The 19,096-nt window shown below is 34.9% G+C and overlaps 2 long non-coding RNA genes across 3 annotated transcripts; one reads left to right on the plus strand and one right to left on the minus strand.

The window, feature by feature from the left end:
- Positions 1-5,118: 5,118 nt before the first annotated feature.
- LOC105420491 (uncharacterized) lies at positions 5,119-10,280 on the minus strand. 2 transcript variants are annotated; one of them, XR_966603.3, is made up of 2 exons: positions 9,840-10,280; positions 5,119-5,444 (listed from the first exon to the last, which is right to left on the minus strand). It is a non-coding gene; the product is annotated as an uncharacterized LOC105420491 (long non-coding RNA). The 2 variants fall into 2 exon arrangements; XR_002280601.2 differs by having other exon boundaries at positions 5,119-8,504.
- A 2,207-nt stretch (positions 10,281-12,487) lies between these two features.
- On the plus strand, positions 12,488-18,160 carry LOC148779020 (uncharacterized). The gene is made up of 3 exons (XR_016046837.1): positions 12,488-12,980; positions 16,746-17,354; positions 17,451-18,160. It is a non-coding gene; the product is annotated as an uncharacterized LOC148779020 (long non-coding RNA).
- The last annotated feature ends 936 nt before the right edge of the window (positions 18,161-19,096 follow it).

The raw sequence follows: 19,096 nt of genomic DNA on the forward strand, positions 1-19,096 counted from the left end.
AATGCCCAAAGTGGATGCTTTATTGGATTTTATTCCATCTGTTTTTTTTCTTTCTTTCTTTTGGGTGTTAGATGGGCCAACCACGTGTTTAGTAGTCCACCCATGTTCTCGATTTTCGCATGCCAAGCATTTTTTGTTGTTAAAATAAAATAAACTCTTTTGCAACATACCATTTGAAGGGATGCTAAGTTGTTAGCCATTTTTTTGAAGGTCAAATCCCTTACAGGCTAGCCCTACCAAAAATAGGCGTGAAAAAAAATGAACTCTTTTGCCTCACGCCATTTGAAGGGATGCTAAGTTATGAGTCATTTTTTTGAGGGTCCAATCCCTTACAAGCTAGCCCTATTAAAAATAGGCGTATGTCGCTCTAAGTGGCGAGCAATGATATTCTTTTTATGGTTTAAAACAATATTCAAAACAATGGTACTTAACATTTCATGTCGTCATTCTACATATGGTATATGAAGTAAATAGATTGGACCATTGTATGTATGTCTTGAAGAGTGGGAGATAATTATCAATACTCTCATTATATGTAGATGATATCCTAATCGCTGGAAATGACTAAGAAATGATTGATAAAACTAAGTCATGGCTTTCTTCTCAGTTTGAGACGAAGGATATGAGAGAAGCATCTTATGTTATACGCATAAAAATACGTAGAGATAAAAAATAAAAAATTGTTGTTCTTCAGTCAAGAGAGATATCTTGACTCTGTTTTAAAAAAATTTAAAATGAAAAATTGTAAGACATTGTATACTAGGAGATATTGTCTAGTAGAAGGACAAGAAAAGCCCCACGGTCCCTATGCACAAGCTATTAGTAGCTTGGTATATACAGTAAGATGTACAAGACCAGATTTGAGTTTTGTCGTAGGACTTGTTATTAAATATCAAAGTAATCCAGGTATAGCTAATTGGAAAGCAGTCAAGGTACATTAAAGGAACAAAGCATTTAAAATTATATATTCATGCAAATAAGCTTGAAATTATAGGTGCAGATTTTGATGAGGATAAGGACGATAGTAAGTTCACTTCATGACATATTTTCTTCTTTAGAAGGGCAACTGTTTTTTGGTCTAACAATAAACAAGGGTGTGTAGCAAGGTACACATAGGAAGCATAATATATTATATGTAGCACTGCTTGTAACTTTGTCGTCTGGATAAAACACTTCATAGATGACTTGAGGCTGCAAATAATCGACGCATCGATCCAAATATTTTGTGATAATCAAGCTGCAATTAAAGTAATTCAAAGCGGAGCAAATAGCTCCAAATGAAGACATAGATGTCCAATATCACTGCATTCATGATGTAGTTGAGAAAGGTGAAATAACTGTTAGTTACTTGCCCTCATCAGATATGATCGCTGATGCATTAACAAGATGTTTGAGCGTTAAACTATTGTCTAAACACGTTAGCTTAATGAGACTTAAAATGTTTAGCGTGAAAATCCTCATGATAGACCAGCTTAATGGACTTAAAATGTTTAAGTCGGAGAATTTTTCATGAGTGAGAAATCCGCATTAGCATGAAAATCCTCAAAAGTTGGAGTATGCATGTGACTTATTAAGGTCATACTCAAAAGTAGGAGTATGCACGTGACTTATTAAGGTCATACTCAAAAGTAGGAGTATGCATGTGACTTATTATGGTCGGCCGTCATAGCCAAGTGGGAGATGTTGACATGTATGACTATAAGGCCTTACGTGTCTTAGCCTACATTTACGGGAATTCCATATATCCCAACAGTCATATCGTTCATATCCATATGAATGTAACCTTTTGTCCAACAGTCATATCCATATGAACATAACCCTTCAAAAACCCATTGGAGATCAGGGAAACCTTTCGTTTCTCAGAGACCCGTTGGAGAAACACAACGGCACCCCGTCTTTCCCTATAAAATGGGAAGCCAGCGAGAGGATGTGAATAACAATGAATAGGCGTACATCTCTCTAAAAGGCGAAAGAATAAAAATCCAGGTTCTGCAATCACCAGCCTCACGGCACTTCTTCTCTGATATCGGGTTTTGATCTTATACACACTCCATAAAATTTCACCAACATCTCTACCAAACGCAAGCCCCTCTCTCTCTCTTTCAGCTCCCTCCTCGCAGCAAATTCACAGGCTTATCTCTCTCTACCAAACGATAAGGCCTCTCTCTCTCTCAACTCCCTCCTCGCAGCAAATTCGCAGGCTTATCTCTCTCTACCAAATGACAAGGCCTCTCTCTCTCTCTCAACTCATCTCTCTCTCTACGCAACATGGCCTCTCTCTCTCTCAACTCATCCTCTCTCTCTCTCTCTCTCTTTCTCTCTCTTTACGCAACATGGCCTCTCTCTCAGCTTATCCCCTCTCTCTCTCTCTCTCTCTCTCTCTCTCTCTACGTGATAGGAGGAAGCCGTGAAAACAGGAGGAAGCCGTGCCCCTTCGCTAAGCTTCATTGTTAACTGGCTTTTCTTCTCTCTCGATCATAACATTTCGATTTGCCTTCTACTTTCAAGGTATTTTTGATTCATGGCGTCTACTTCTGTCGGTTATTCTGGAATTGTAGATTTATCTATCAATACCATAGGGTCATGCTACAATTTTGCTTGTTTTATGTTATTTTGATCTACCTCTTCTAATGGAAACTGTTCTGGTTTAGAAAATCGATACAATCTTTTGTGTAAAAAGTTAAGGTTTCAATGTTATTTTTCCCTTTTGGATTCTTGCATGTTGTTTGTATGTTGTTATGATTGGATATGTTATTTTGATCTACCTCTTCTAATGGAAACTATTCTAGTTAAGAAAATCGATACAATATTTTGTATAGAGAGTTAGGGTTTCAATGTTATTTTCCCCTTCCCTCTCTACAACCAAATTGTTTTGTTTTTTTTTTTTGTTGGTTTTCTGGCACACATGCACATATGTAATTTACAGATAAGGTGCATTGCAAATTAAGATTCGACTATGAGGATGAGGACCCAAAATAAGATTCAACTCTGAACCATCAATTCTATTCTAAGACCTGATCTACCAATTTTAAAAGCTGAAAATCTAAATTGCTACCAATTTTAAAATCTGAATTGCTACTAAGTTCCAGTTCCCAGTGAGCACTATTTGAGGCTTAAAACAATTGAATTTTCCTTCCAAGGTTTGTGTCCAGTTATAGTTTTCATTTATTTCATCAAATAATTTGCATATGGATAGGCATTTGTTAATTCACATAAAAGTCAAATTTATTGACCTAAATAACTGTAAGAACAATTTTTCAGAGCCTGGGTTAAGGCAGATACCTTAGCTCAATTTGTCAATGTTTTAGGAGTATTGATAGACAGACAAAACCTCCTCAAGCTGTTTCCTAAATACTTTGGTGCCTGTTATATTTTTTTGATAGGTAATTTCAAATCTTTTTAGCTCATCTTCTACCTTCCAATCCTCTTTTTTTTTTTCTTTTTTTTTTTTCTTTTTTTAAACTGTTAACCTGTATTAAGAGTAGAAGTAGAGAATGTACAACAGCTGCCCTCACTGAGCTCAAAAGCCACCAAGAAGAGTGGCAAACCTAAAAGCTATACTTGCAGGATTACAATTATTCCTAGAGTTTATTGTGCAAGCATGATCAAAACAAACTTAAATAATTGAGCTTTGTTGTGTAGAATGAACAAAACAAACTAAAATAATGGCAAGGGAGTAGTTGTTCTTTGTGCCTTTGAATCGGTTAGTGAATAGTGATGGAAATGAATACATCAACTATGTTGGTTCATGGGGGCTTACAAATATTGGCCATGCATTTGCCAAGTTGTTTTCTTTCTACTATTGTTTTTACCATATTCGAAGAAAAAGACACACTGGCTCAATATGTGGTTTTGATTAGAAACCTTATTGATTCATGCCTTCTTGGTAATGTAATAACTCTGGGTTGGATGAGGCAGAATCCTAAAGTAGGGTTACTCCTTTTGCCGTATTTTTATTTCCATGGTTCCATTTGTTGATTGGTTTAATTCTTTTGCTTGTGCAGATGAAGTCGATAAATATTTGCATATTTTGCTTTGTATTTGTAATTTGTCATGATATTTGCATTTTCAATGTACTCTGCTCATTGATATATTTGCAATATGTTATGATGTGCTTGAAGTACATAGTTATTTAGTCCTTTACAATGTGATTCTAATGCGATTGTTGTAGGCCATAACAATGGCGTCTCATTCTACAAGTAATCGATGATATACAACTTGACAATACCCTAAGTGTAGTATATATTATGCTACGAAAGCATCGGCAGGCCAATATAACCCAAGCAGGATGTACTATTAGTATCCATTATATCGGTTCTTCCAATGATGTGATGAATATGTTACCGCCATGCAAAATGTCAATATAAGCCATCGCAATACACAATAGTGGAATCCAATGAATGAATAAGAAGAATTGTCATGATCAATCAAGAAATAAATGTTATCTATGATACGATACTCAATGCCATAGGGTGTTTGCAACAATTCTTATTTGGTGCCTTTGGGCGTTTGCAACAATTTTTGTATTTTTTGTGTATAATAAATGTGTGCTTGCTTGTACTAATCTTTTTTATTTTTGTAGCCCTTATTCGAAACATGTGATAGTTTTTTGGAGTTGCATTCTTACTAATGTAATTATTCCCATTGTGGAATTCAACTCGTTCTAAATGCCAATGTTCCAACAACTCTCTTATTCCGATAATTGTCTTAAAGAGAGAGAGAGAGAGAGAGAGAGAGAGAGAGAGAGAGAGAGAGAGAGAGGGCGGTGGGGTGAATTATTCATTGAAACACTGCCATCATCTCATTTCTATGTCGACTCTAAGATTCCTAAATTAGCAGATTAAACATGTTCCCCACATGAACTGAAAAGGCAAAAACAAATCCCATTTTACGCCAAGACACATCATTTTTTTCCACCAAAATTGAGTCGAAGTCTCAACTGATGTAAGCACAAACTCACCATGCCAAAGAGTAAACCAAATAATCTAAGCAATGGTTTTCAAAATAGATTTCAACCAGCGATCGATGCACCTCAGTTTTCTATCAGAACATGCAAATACAAGAAAAGTGAAAATACGATCCATATTTTCCAATTAGCTCCTAACAGAATTCCAGCTAGAAGAATCACACATTTCGAATTAATTCTCAATTTTTTCAAGAAACTAATCACACAAATTTCAAATCCAATACTAAAAAATAGAACAAATGTACAGTTAATATTGAAAGAAGAAAAACAATGAAATCAATTGTGAATAGGAAAAGAACAAAGTGTAAAAAAATTTATATATTAACATGGATAAATGAATGAGGCCATGCTATTGTTCGTTAGATCTAGAATGACTCTAGGACTAATATAACCTAATATAAAATTTAGGAGATACTCACCACCCAAGTGAAGCAAGCATATACTTCTTTGGCGGCGATGGCTCAATAATACAAAGATCCTAAGGAAAACAAATTCCAAGTGATTGTTAGTAGTCCATTCACTTTTGTCAAGTGCCCAAATTGGCTTTGCATTAAAAATTTTGTACCATTGATCAATACTATATAAGGATTTTATTCTAATGATCAATTACAATGTCTGGTTCAACAAAATTTAAAATACTCATAAAAGCAAGCCTCCCAAAACAAACCGAACCATTTCAAGGCAAAATTACAAAAGGTCCATTTAAAATCTTGATTGCATTCTACAAAAGATCCTACCATATGTATCAATCCAAAAACCATACAAGAAGATAATAAATGACAAACTTTTTTCCAGAAACCCATTGTTTAGGGTGTTGAGTTCTACACCATAAGTTACAAATTTGCATACCTCATTCACCAATCAAAAGAAAGAACAAATTATTAAAGTAACATCAATTCATCAAAGAATAGCATAATTGCGCCTGCTAAAGTATATCTCAAACACATAAGCATGAAAATTTGAATGCAATAAAATTTCTTACAATGCAAATTCAATGCAACAAATACTTGTTTACTGATTACAATGCAAAACTAAAATTTCATACCATTACTCATCGTGTTCCACATTCTCACTTGACCCATCTGTGCATCTTATATTGATATTTAACCTAAATGAATAAAACCCATTTCAAATATTTATAACTAAGGAATTCATATTACCATCACAAAAAGTACGAAAGAAGGAGTAATAGTCCATTCATACTTTAAGTGTGTGACAGCTAGACAATGCTTTCTGTCATGTCCACACCCTTTGCGCACTTTCGAGTAACTTCCTTCTCTTTCACTTTGTCTACCTCTATCTCAGCCCGAGTTACATATCTATCATTGGTAGGTCTCCCCGTTGTTCGTGTCCGGGGGGGGGACTCAAGGATGTTACGATGTGCATGTCCCTCAACCTCAGCACGGTTGCTATTGCTGGCATTCATATTCTTAGTACGAGTGTTGCAAGGGGTTTTAATAGCACCAGGTGGTAATACCACACCCCCACTCTTGGCCTCAACCTTTGCAAGTGTACTTGTTATTTCTAACATTATAAATGCATGAAGTTTTACCTTTTATGAAGCATACTCTGCTAGTACTCTAGTGGCTTGACAAACCTCATTAAAACGAATGGAACCGGGTAGATCAGAAGTACCTTCAATTTGTTTCCTGTTGGCATCAACTACAACACCTTGCATCACATTTTTCGTCCACCTCTTCATTATGTAATGCGAAGGGATTTCAAAATTATTTCTCACCATCAACAACCTAATCCCATGCCTACAAATAATGCTTAGCCTCTCATACATGTGGCAAGTACAATAAAAATTTTGGTCGTGACTATTGAACTCTACAGTGTTGGTCCTTGTTCCAGTTTCCCGTTTTAATACCTTGAAGATTGCAACTGTCATTCTCTTCAATAATTTTACTCATGTAATTGATGCCTTCTGTAACTTCTTCCCCAAACAACTTCATAACTTTGTATGTATATAACTTCAAAGTGTGAGCCTCGATGTCACACGTAGTCCTAAAAAAAGGCATAGATGTGATGTTCTTTAAGTAATTTTCTCTCATCTTAAGAAGTTTTTTATCATGCACTTTTAGAGTAGTTTTCCAACGATGTGCGCAAGCTTGTATTGGAATTCATGTAATTTTTGAAGTGCTTATTCATTTCTTCGCTTCTTTGAGTCGATGATATACTGGCTGTGAATGCATCTGCCACGTATGCATCAATCCATTGCTTTTGACATCTGTACAATCTATTGAGCCATTCATTCTCTTGAAGATTATATTTCTCAATTAGAGATTTTTGTTCTGACTCAAATTCTTCATTGGTTTCACTCATTATACAATTCCTGAAGTGGTCTAGAAAAGATGGACTCTTTCGCAAGACATGACACAAATTTTCTTTGACATTTGAAAGTATGTGCTACTTACAATAATGATGTCTGCTTTTATTCATAACTTGTCTCATTGTAGTGGTTATTGCAGGATCCTGATTGGTGATAATTACTCCCGATTGACGTCCACCCATTGCCTCTAGCCAATTTTCAAATACCCATACAAATGACTCCACATTCTCATCAAATATAAGTGCAAACCCAAAAAATGTTGTGCTAAGGTGGTGATTCACTCCAAGTATGGGAGCAAAGGGCATGCCAAAAGAGTTTCTCTTATATGTGATATCAAAAGTGAACACATCTGAGAAGTAGTTGCAGAACACCCTTGACATGGCATCTACCCATAATAGGCTGACAATATGATTTTCTTCATCTAATTTTACCTTATAGAAAAAAGATGGATTCGATCTTTTTATATCGATTAACCATTCCATCGTACGGTTCCCATCTTCTCCTCTGAATTTTCTTCTCTTCAATGATAATTGGTTTTCAATGTCTTTTTGTAAGCAAGGGATATTATCAACCCCTCCAGACTGCTCTAAAAATATATCATAGATATTCCGAGACTTTACTACAGCGGAGCTCATTGAGTTTATCATTGTCTTTGTCGCATCCGATATTGTTCGGTGCGATCAAATGAGTCGGGCTTTTCTTGGAGATATAAAGTCGTGATTGTGATCCTTAACAAACATTGTGACAACCCACTCATTATTGGCATTTATGCTTACGCACATCTTTGCTACACATCCACACCTTGACTAAGGGAATTTTTTTGTAGGTAACACTTCTTTCGCCATACAGAAACCTTCCTTGGAACATATAAAATCCCTAACAGTTCTCTTTCCATCCTTATTGTTATGAGTAGTTCCCTTTCTGACACCAAACCCATGCACCAATGCAAAAGCCTTGTAAAACTCAAATACATCATTTTCAGTACCGAATTTTATTCCTATGTGAGGTTTCTCTATTTCTGACCCCTTGGACGACAACGCATGTTCCCTGTTTTTGGGATTTGTGAACTTATTGTGGGGCGGAGTTGCAACCAACGGAACTTGCTCCATGGGCTCTACAGTATCCCCCATGTTGTCATCCTCTGGCCATGTGGGGGATGCCACACTTTTTGAAATGGTGAGGTCCATCTCAGGTACTAACATTACCCTACACAAAAAACATTTTATTTATCAATTAATGACTTCAACACTTCATATATTTTTTAATAATTGACTTGACAATTTATGTATCTTTTTTTTTGTTCGTTAGGTTTAGTTGGTTATCAAGGCTTATTACATACTTCTCTATGTGTTTCAACATAGCTAATAATACATTAGGAGACATGATTATGAGCAGAGTATCACACTTTTCATGCACCAAATTTATCAACAATCAAATGAGAATAAATGGTATGCTTCTACTATACAAATCATGCAAATCGTGACATAAAAAATTCATACAAACTTCAAACTATCATGCCAACCGATCATAAAAAAATTTTCATCATTGAGAAAGCAACACAAGTGATTCAATTGCTGACATAAAAAAATTCATCCAAACTTTAAACTATCATGCCAAAATATTCATCACGGTGAAGAGCAAGAATTTCAGCAATCTGAGATAAAAAGAAAAAGGAAAACCTCTCACAAAGCTACATTGATTACAATGGCTATAATGGCTCTGTGCATAGGCAATTGAACCCAAAATTAATTGCAACTTACAATGGAATTACGTCAAATTTGTGAAATGTTCAAAATTTTCTCAAACTACGTCAAGACAAGGAATCTGGTTTAGGGAGGATGTAGACAACCTAATTGCAAGGAAGGATTAGTAGTGGGCCCGTTTTCATCAATCCTAAGGTAAATATTCATTCTGATAAAGTCATCTTTATTGACTCAAGAAAAATAAAAATGGTGCATTTATCTAACAAAAATATGATACACAAGGTAACATAGTTAACTATATATATAAAAAAAAAAGGATACACCAGATATCAAAAAAAGATAAGACTAGGCCAAATATCCAGTTCATTTCCTTCCTTGCATGTGGTCATACTTGGGAAATAGTTGGGCAACATATATGACTTATTTAAGGTTTTATTTTTGGGGAAAGTATAAATTCATACTTCCCAATGCTTAAAAAATGCAGAGACAGCCAGTCGTAGGTGCCTGGAAGGGATATAGTGTATGTGTACATGCCCGGGGGGCAAATTTTTGAATTCTGTTCTCTACAATAATACAACCGAACAAAATATCTTACTCAATAGAAGTCATCATAAGCCAAGCTATTAGTTGATAGCAACTCAAATTTATCCAGCACCGACTAATTAATAGAACATAGGAATCACTTCTCCTCTCAAAAACACTAATAACAATAATAAATCACACTACTTGAGGAACTATATCACATATCATAGAAATCATAAAACCTATTGATTGAAGAACCATATCACATATCACAAAATCATAAAAACTATTGAACATCTCACAGAACTCAGCAAACCTGTTATAAAGCCCTTCGTGTAGAGAGAGACTCTTCTCTTAATGGTAGCCTGTGATAACGGACTTTTCCCTTTTTCCTTTTATCAGGGATTTTTCAGATTTCTCAGTTTTTCCAATCTAGGTGAAACCCAATCCAAGGAGAGAAAGCCCATTTTTCTTTTTATCTCAGATTTTAGAGAGAGAGAGAGATTTCTCAGAGAGAAAGCCCTTTGCGTAGAGAGAGAGTAGATCTGCTGCGAGGAGGGAGCTGAGAGAGAGAGAGGGGCTTGCGTTTGGTAGAGAGAGAGGCGCCTGCGACTCTGCTACGAGGAGAGAACTGAGAGAGAGTGAGGGGCTTGCGTTTGGTAGAGAGAGAGGCCCGTGAGTCTGCTGCGAGGAGGGAGCTGAGAGAGATAGGGTAAGATGGGAGGTAGCCTGCGAGAGAGGCCTGCAAATGCCAGGTTCTCTATCGATTGAGATGATTGAAAAAAAGAGGTATCACCGTTCTCATTCGTTGAACGGATCACAACCACTTGCCGTTTCAATTTCTTATACGCGAGGCGTAAACAAGTATTTTCCATATATATATATATATATATATAAAAAGAAAGAGCGATGGTTTGCATAACGTTTTCTATATAGAGATATAATAGATATAGATATTGGCAATTCAGGAAAAATCGAATCTAAACGGTTAACTAGACATGGGTCGATAGCAGTTCAACTGACCAAATCAGTAAACCGGCAAGTGCAATTGGCGCAAGTCTCGACTGGTAAAAATGATATTAAAAAATAAACAAATAAAAAATAAAATTAGTGTAATCTGAAAAGTATATTTAAAGCATGATTAAACATAGCACATCCAAATGCAGTTGAAAATTAAGGAAAAAATGGATTTTAAAGAATCAATTTATACATGGAGGTATTTTTTAATTCTTTAAAAAGATGAAAAAATATAAAAATGAATATTAATAGCCAAAACAATTTCCAATATTTGCCAAAATATGAAAAACATAAAAAAAATGTATTACAAACAAAATCCCTTACTTTTTAGGATTTTATATTATTTTTCAAATTTCTTTTTAAAATATCGGGCCGGTTCACCAAAACTACCCGAAATCAGAATTGGTTAGTGATCGATTCCGATCTAATGGGACAGTTAGATTGTAAACCGCCTGATTTTTCCTCTACTGAATGCGGGCTAATGGCATTTATTTGGATGATGTGGTCATTTTGGTGTAAATTGGACGTGTAGTCGTTTTGTGTTTCATCGAACCCTCGCGAAGAGAAGACACAGTAGTTTGCCTTATGTTAGGCTCAAGAAGGAGTTTATATTAAGCCGCACCTCAAACTTCACTGGAAGACGTTATTTCGAAGCTAAAAAATCTTCAAATTTCTCATCTCGACTTAAGATATACGGATATGAAAATTGATCGATTTCAAGTATTAAAAATAGTACATTTTGTAATGTATTTTCTGTACCATTTTTCAAGATTTTCAAGTGTTCATAGGTATGCTTTATCTATATGATTTTTGAAGTATTAAATTTTATAATTAGAGATAAAAACAATTTTTTAAGCCATCACAAAGATTTCTAGTACCAAAAAGAATACCTTTCAACAATATTTGACCATACATCTTACTTTGATTGTATAGGGCCTCAGCCTTATATTGTTTAGCGCCTCAGCCTTACCCAAACCACACCCTTCGAAAAAGTACATACATTTATTAGAAAAGTTGAAATTTTCTCTTTTAATTCTAAGGCTGTTTATAGTTGGGAAAATATAAATTGAAATTTTACAAGTCCATATTTATCTTTACAGTAATGAACCCATACCCATGTGTATAGGACCTCAAAGGATCAGATAACTTTTCTAGAGACTTGTACCAAATTTAATAATAATCCTTTGAAATCCTACATACATAGGTGTGAAAGGGTCTCATACGATCATTACTCTTATCTTTAATAGCAACATATTAATTTTCTTATATAATCTTTTTGTTTTTTCTCATTGTATAGAACCTTGTGTATAGCTGTTTTATTCTTTCTCATTGTATTGAACCTTGTCTATAGATTTCCTCTTACCTGCTTGATAAGTAGATCTCTTTTCACATTAGCAAAGAAACAATGACTTTACAAACGTGTAGAATGTTTTATTTAAGTAAGGGAAAAACTGGCATAGGCCCACTAGTGCACAGTTACATGAGCACAAATTTGGGCCGAACTGATGGTCAAAACTTTATTTCGTATTTTAATTTAAATTTTTTTATATAAATCCAAATCACATGAAATTTTAGATGTTTATTTTTCTCATTAAAGCGCACCTAATAAAAATATTAAAAAATAATCCGCAATATATAAATTGATCAAAATACCTTTGCAAATTTTATGGGTATTTTGATCAATTTATTTATTACAAAATACTTTTTTTTGATATTTTTATTAAATTTTGGGAAAATTATTAATACCCCCCAATTGGTACTTTCTAAACACTCTACCCCACCTTAATTTTTTCTCACTAAAATTTTATAAAATTGACTTTTATGACTAATACCACCCAACCTCAAAAAAAAAAAAAAAAAAAAAAAAAAAAAAAAACAAGTTTACCCTCCCTCCTTTTTAACCTCCTATTTTACCTTTTTTCACATCTCACGCGTTTTTACCCTGCGGCTTCCTCTCTCTCAACAGCACCTGCGGTGATCTCCCCTTTCCCTCTCTCATGGTGATTTCCCATTTTCTCTCATCTATCTCTCCTCACGTCCTTCTCCTACCTGCAGTATATCCTTCATCACGGTGAAAAAATCCCCTGCATGCATTATCTCCTCTATCATGGTGAAAGAGTCCCCACTCCTCGAGGCCCACTCAATCTCTCTCATGACCTACCAAGGTCCCACTTACCACTTTTTACCTATTTTTTTCTCAATCACTCACTCTACGAAGGCCCACTCACTCACTCTCTCCCGCAAAGAACCCATTTTTTATCTCTCTCTTTCTCTACAATCCAATCTCTCTCTACAATCAAAGGCGTCACTGCCTATATGAATTTTTTATGTCCCTCTCTCTCTACAATCGAAGGCCCACAAGTATCTACAAAAGTCCCACAGAGCACATCTATCTCGAAACAAGCCCCATCACAGGTCGAGCTTGATTTTTGAGGCCCAGGTATGAAAAAATATTTCAATTAAATATTTAGAAATATTTTTTACCTAATATTAATGTTGTAACTTCAAGTTTAGGGTTAAAGATATCCACATTGTCTGTATTTGATTTGTTATAAAATTGAAGGAATTGATAGGTAATTCTTAAGGTGTATTGATTTTTTTAAAAATTGTTATGGATATTGTCAGTGTGTCTTTATTGTCATTTTAAGGTATGGCTGTTATTGGTGGTACTCATTTTTGGGGTTTTTTTTTTACTGTATTTTGTCGATCTTATAGATGTTGATGCATATTATTTCTTTTGTTGAAATATAGTAGCAATTCTTGTTTACAATAATCTTTTATTTGCGTAGCTCTTGTTACAATTTAATTTGTCAATAAGAATTGAAGGAATGGATTGATAATGGCTTAAGATGTATAGAGTTTTGTTCTTAATTTATTATGGATTTGTCGTTGTGTCTGTATTTGTCATTTTAACGTATGGATGTGATTGATGGTAATAATGTTTTCCTTATTTTTACTGTATTTTGTTGAATTTATATATGATCATCCATCATCTTTATTTTGTTAAAATTTAGTACAAAATTCTTGTTACAAAAAGCTTTCTTAAAATTTGTCGAGCTATTTTTAATGTATGGATGTCATTGATAGTAATAATTTTTAGGTTATTTTCACTGCATTTTGTTGAACTTGTAAATGATGACTCATCATCTTTTCTTTGTTAAAATTTAGTACCAATTCTTGTTACAAAAAGCTTTATGAATAAGCATAGGGCAAGTTCAAGGCTAGTATATTGGTGGTGAAGTTACTACAAATATTGTGCAAGACAAAAGAAAATGGGTGATAACAGATTAATTTATTGCATTTTTTATGGAGAACTCCGAACAAGTGGCGATGAGACTTTAGATTATATCGATGGTGATGCATTTACCTTTTTCACTCATTGTAGAACTAAGTTAGATGAAATGCGAAAATACGTAGCAGAGCGTTTCTCACTTGACATGCACTTGCTATCACTAAGGTATTTTGTCTCAGGAAATAGAAAATTTATGGTAAACCTATTTATAGATGATGATATTGTTAGGATGTTGAACGCCCATGAAGGCGAGAATCAAGTGCTCGTGTATGTATTTCATAGGAGTGAACATAGGGATGGAAGTACTTCAAATAATACTATGGCAATCGAAGAGGTCAGACCCCAAGAACCCTCTAATGTTTTAGTATCTAGCTCTAAACAAAACAATGCACCAAGGTTTCTTAGCACATGGGAGGATGCACTTGTTGGGGTAGGACAACAGTTCGAATCTTTAGAAGATTTAGCCCTTAGCAAGTTTGCTATGAAAAATCATTTCACATATCGTATTGTTAAAAATGAGGGGTATCGCATAAGGGAAAAATGCAAGGGTGATGGATGCAAATGGGAGATATATTGTGCGAAGCTTGATAAGACGAATGTTTTTCAAATCAAAACATGGACAAAGGACCACTCATGCAATTTAGGGATAAGCAATGATGTACAGAGAAGAGCGTCACGAAAATTTGTTGTATTCTTAATCAAAGATAAATTAAGTGATACTGCACATTACAAGGCTAGAGAAATCATGATTGATTAATCTCGATATTATGGGTTAGAAGTACCTTATTAGAAGGCCTGGCGAGGAAAAGAAACAGTCATCAAAGACATACATGGTTCGCAAGAGGAACCAATTACTAGCATAAGTAAACCGCATGATGGAGACGAATCCTGGTAGTTATGCGACAAGACAAGTATGATCAGAAGGTAGATTTCGTCGATTGTTCCTAAGCTTTCATGGGTCAATACATGGCTTTAAAAATGGATGTCGTCTACTTTTATTTCTCAATAGGACATTACCAACGCCTCGATACCTAGGGACTCTACTTGCTGTAAACTCACTCGATGGGGATGGTCAAATGTTTCCCTTTGCATTCGCAATTGTGGATGTCGAAAGTACCGATAACTAGTTATGGTTTATGGAATCTTTAAAAATTACTATTGGGACGGACTGTGAAATCACTTTTTTGTCAGATAAACACCCTGGATTAGTTGATACAGTTTGTCAAGTTTTTTATAATGCTCATCATACCTTCTGTGAGCATCATTTAGCGGCGAATTTCAAAAAGGAATGCAAACACATACCTAATGACGTTAAGAAGGCAGTTGTATGTAACTATATCGAAGCATGTAGAGCATATACACAGCAAGAGTATTTTGATAAGATGGTGGAAATTAGATCACTTTCTGAGGATCCTTTCAAGTGGTTTATAGAAGCGTCACCAAATCGTTGGGCCACATCACAGTTCAGAGGTAATTGATATTACCAAGTAACAACTAATGTGGCTGAGTCATATAATAAGTGGACTCTAAAAGTGCGAGATATGCTAATTCTCCACTGTGTTGACTTGATTAGGAGACAAATCATGGAACTAATGGCCACTCGTAGTTTGAAAGCTGAAACCTGAAGTACAACACTTACCCCGAAAGCTCAAAACGAATTAAAAAAAATCATTAAGGAATCCCTTTTAGCGAGGGTAACTGTGACATCAAATGGAGCAGTGTATGAAGCAAAGGGTGATCGCATGAATTATGCGGTAAATATTATTGCATGAGAATGTGAATGCTGGGGTTGGCAAATAACAAGTTTGCCTTGTACGCATGCTTGTAAAGCCCTTCAAGTAATGAATAGGGACCTTGTTGACGATTGTAAAAAATATTTCACAGTTGCAAAATTTTGTGAAACATATTCTGTAGCTATCATGCCAGTTACCTTGATCGACTTGTCTGGGCGTAGGCTATGTGGACAGCTTCCTCCAAAAGAAGTAAGAGTGCTTTCACCTCGCTCAAGACGCTCCCATGACCAACCTTAAAAGAAGCACATCGAGTCGAAAGAAGTACCAGTGCTGCGAAGGAACTGGTTATAACAGAGCAACATGTAAAGCACCCACTAGAAGGCATGTGGTTGTACTTTTTTTTTTATTTGGTTTTTTTTAATTTGTAGCAACCATTTTTTGGGAAATACTGAAATTTGTTCTATTTATGTAAATTTTGCGCTTGTGGGGCACGTATATTATATTCATTATTATCTATTGTTACCCATTTGGGGCACATTTATTATTATTATTATTATTATATATATATATATATATATTTCAAGGTTGGATAGGGAAGGTTGGATAGGGACATGATGGTTTGTGAATTGTTTTTCTTTTAATATCATTTCTACATTATAGGATCAAAGAGAATTTTATGTATGTTATTATTTATCTATATTTAACAATATTATATTAATTCAAAAGGTTGAGTAGCAGAGAGACTGAAAATTTTAGTATATAATTGCTTAATCTACCATTTAGTATACAATGACAAGTGCACCAGATTGCTTTAGTGTGTGTTGCTGTTTGCTGTGTGTTCTTTCCGTACCATGCTTTTATGTTCTTGTTTCTTTCTTTCTTACTTTTGAGTGTGCTTCTCTCTCTTTCTCTCTTGTGAGTGTCATGGGGTGTTTTCTTTCTTTCTATATGAAAAGTGGGTTTGGATTGAAGCCTTGAACTTACACTCTCAAGGTTTTTCCATATGAATGAAATGTGATGAATTAAAGGAAAAGTGTGTGTAAAAGTAGTTTTTCATGAGTAGGTGTGTCTTATACCATGTAACTTGATTCATGAGCTATTATTTTCTCAATTTATTTAGGAAATGGTTCATTGTTTGTGTTTTCTTCCTATCTATAGTTAAAGGAGTTTGCATATACAGATGCTCCTTATTGATTGCTGATTTGGGTTGGAAGGACATATGACTTGTGGTCCAATGATTTGGCATCAACCATCCTATTGTTGATAGACTTCTTATTTTTGATATACTTCTTATTGCTGCATCAAGATTTGGCATCAACCATCATATCCTCTTAATTGATGTGATGTGCACATGTAAGACTCTAATAATATAAATAGATTTAACGATCCAAGACCTAGAACTATCAAGAGGAACAAGGGACCCATCCACTTCGTTCGATCAAATGGAAAAGGTACGATAGTCCATTTACTATACTTCATGATTTACATTTATTAGAACTTCATTTCAGAGGAAAAAAAATGTCTGTATTAATGAATCAACTAAGACCCTAGGAAAATGGGAGCTAGATCCACGACAGGTACCTTTAGTCGAGAAGACCAAATTGAGCTCATTGATTGACATTGGGGTCTCCAGTATTGATTGTAGTTTATTGAGGGCCTTCATGGGGAAATGATGCAAGGTGACAAGTACTGCACGTTTGACTGTTGGTGAGATGACTCTAACCTTGTACGACATCTGACATATATTGAGGATATCTGTGACAAGAGAGCCTATAACGAGAGGAGATTGGTATATTATTTCATTAATATATTTTAGTTTTTATTGATTTAAATTAATTTTCTATTCAAAGCAGTTATTTATATTATTTTTATTGTCAACTTGTAGCAATTAACCTGTACAGGGATGCTACAAGTTGCACTTAGTGGTGAATTATTAGCAGGGGAATCGAGACTTTTGGTACATGTGACGCACGACTTGTTAATGCAACACACTCCTATAGATAATGCCGAGGATATGGTGGAGGGAGATGGTGGATGTGAGGACGAGGAGACAAATGGTGGAGATGACGATAATGAGAGCGAGACTAATGAGGAAAGTGAGACTGCTGAGGAATGCAAGACTGAAGAGGGAGATGGTGGAGATGAGGACAGAGAGAGCGAGACTGATGAGGAAGATGAGAGGAGAACGAAAAGCAAAAATGATAAGGAAAGAGAGATTGAGATTGATGAGGAAAATGAAATGAGAACAAAGAGAAAAAATGATAAGGGCAAGGGTATTGTAAGTTGGCCAAAGAAATAGTTGAGGCCAAGAACGTGAACGTTGATGTACTTTTTTGGAACAAATGTGAATATAAAAGTATGAACCTTTTTTGAGACAGAAGTTAAGTATCGAGATTGAAATTGATGTTAAGTTATTTTTGTACCATTGAAGCTACTCTATCATAGTTGCTAATTAATGAAATGTTCATTTTTTTGTTGTCATTATGTTAATGGAATCAATACCCTTTTAAGTTCTTTTTGTTGTCATTATGTTAATGGAATCAATACCTTTTAAGTTATTTTTGTTGTCATTATGTTAATGGAACCTGCGTTGAAACTTGGTCAAGCATATGCCAATGTATTCTTTATGAATGAGTTTATAAAGATTGATATGGTTGCATAAGAATTTCATCTTTGCATAAGCATATGCCAATGTATTCTTTCTTTGATCATTGTATAAGCACTTCAACTTCATTTTGATCAAGTTTTATTGCCTTTTGGCCTTTGCATTTGAGCACATAACAACCTCAACTGTGGGCTCTCTCCTGTTAGAGTGGTAAGAGTTATATCTGAATTGGCTTCATTGGCCCCTTGACATGACTTCCCCTAACTTGGTAAGAGTTATATCTTACTCTTGTTCTTTTAATTATCTCTCTTGCTTCTATTTTTCTTTTTTTATGTGTTGAGTAGTGGTTGCAGAGGATGAGGAAAAAGGCTCTATTGGCTGCTCCAGAGAAGATCAAAGAAGATTATATTCTTGTATATGGAGTTTTCATCATATTTTTTGCTTTAATGAGTTCATGTTTTTTTCTTTTTCCTATTATATGTCAAAAGGATTGCATACAGATTTATAATGAAAGTTGGAAGCTATGAACAAATCTTTAGGGCATGCTATGATTGTGACATGAAAATCCAGGGACTGTGCATGATTTTGTAACACATGATTGACCTTCAAATGGTGCCTGAATTGCCTCAAATCACTACCATTAGAAATGTCTCTGAGTCTATTTTAATCTTCATGTTTGGGTTCAATTGAATTTCTGAATAATTTGAAAGTTATACTTCATTTTATGCACCTATGTCACTGTTGACAGACTCTGTAAATTTTTAAAAATATCACTATAGTTGTATTGAGGTTTTGTTTGACCAAATGAAGTCCAAATGACTCATACCATAGCCATTTGAAAGATACACGAGTTTACTATGAATTTCATGTTTTAACCTTATCCAAATTCTGTATAATGTAAGAGTTGTATTTCAAAGTATGTGGAT

This window comes from Amborella trichopoda, chromosome 13, assembly GCF_054954075.1.
Source record: "Amborella trichopoda isolate Santa Cruz 75 chromosome 13, AtrichopodaSantaCruz75HAP2 v2.0, whole genome shotgun sequence".
In the NCBI taxonomy this organism is placed as follows: domain Eukaryota; kingdom Viridiplantae; phylum Streptophyta; class Magnoliopsida; order Amborellales; family Amborellaceae; genus Amborella; species Amborella trichopoda.